The sequence below is a fragment of the Buceros rhinoceros genome, unplaced genomic scaffold (assembly GCF_000710305.1).
Source record: "Buceros rhinoceros silvestris isolate BGI_N320 unplaced genomic scaffold, ASM71030v1 scaffold22416, whole genome shotgun sequence".
Classification (NCBI taxonomy): domain Eukaryota; kingdom Metazoa; phylum Chordata; class Aves; order Bucerotiformes; family Bucerotidae; genus Buceros; species Buceros rhinoceros.
In genome coordinates this window covers 1-993 of record NW_010416187.1, presented here as the reverse complement: position 1 = coordinate 993, position 993 = coordinate 1, and positions in this window count along the sequence as shown.

Genomic DNA, 993 nt, shown 5'->3' with positions numbered 1-993 from the left:
GATGTGAGACCTGGGAGAAGCAGTCCAAAGGGCTTCTGACGAGAGCTTCCACAGCCTGATCCCCAGCACAAAACCTCCCCGTGAGCCCAGTGGGCTTTGGAGCCGACTGCGCACCCTGCAGACACCTGCTCCGGGGGTAGCACAGCGCCTGTCCCACGCTCCTCCACGTCAGCGGGTCCCTGCACTCGTTCGGAGTCAAGTTCGTGCGTTTCGGTACTTGTAAGCGCTGGGTTTTCACAGCTGCCCCATGAATGCAGAATCATGAAACAAGGGACTTCTCCACTGAGTAAACCAGCCAGTGACCACGTGTGAATATTTTCTAAGCTGGGATGTTTATTTTATCTCTGTATTTCATATTCTGTCCCTGTTTCCCAGCAGCATCCAGTCTCCTGTATGACAAGCATGGTGAGCTCTCTGCGTGCGCGGTGGAAGATTTAGTTGACAAGGGACCTAACTCACCATCAGTGGGTTGACAGATTATCTAACTGTGCCCAAAACCAACACCACGGCCAACAGGTCGCCACTGCCGCTCCAGGAGGATCCACGTGGATCCAGACCAAGTCTTCTGCACTGCTGCCAGGTGCCTGAACCCTGCCCAAAACACTCCATCCCCCCCAGATGGATGCTCCAGACCCATACCTGGCCTCCCTTCTTTGCCAGGAATGGAGCTGGGGGGGTTCTCAAGCTGTTGAAAGCAAACTGGCTCTCACCCAGCAAAACACTTTAGCATGTGGCTCAACTTTAAGCATGTGATTGCAGCTGGAATTGCTCATGTGCTTCCAGCCAAGCACATGCTGCCATGCTGGGCTGTACGGGACCCCAGCTGGGATACCCCACCCCGCAGAGCCCCCCGAACACACCCTTCCCATCACACCTTCCCTTCACTGCCTGCATTTGGCACTGCTGAAGGTGACACAGAGCCAGCGCGGGTGGCCGAGGGGCTCCGTGCACAGCAGCGGCACAACGTGGGCGAGGAGGAGCACCCGGCCCTGG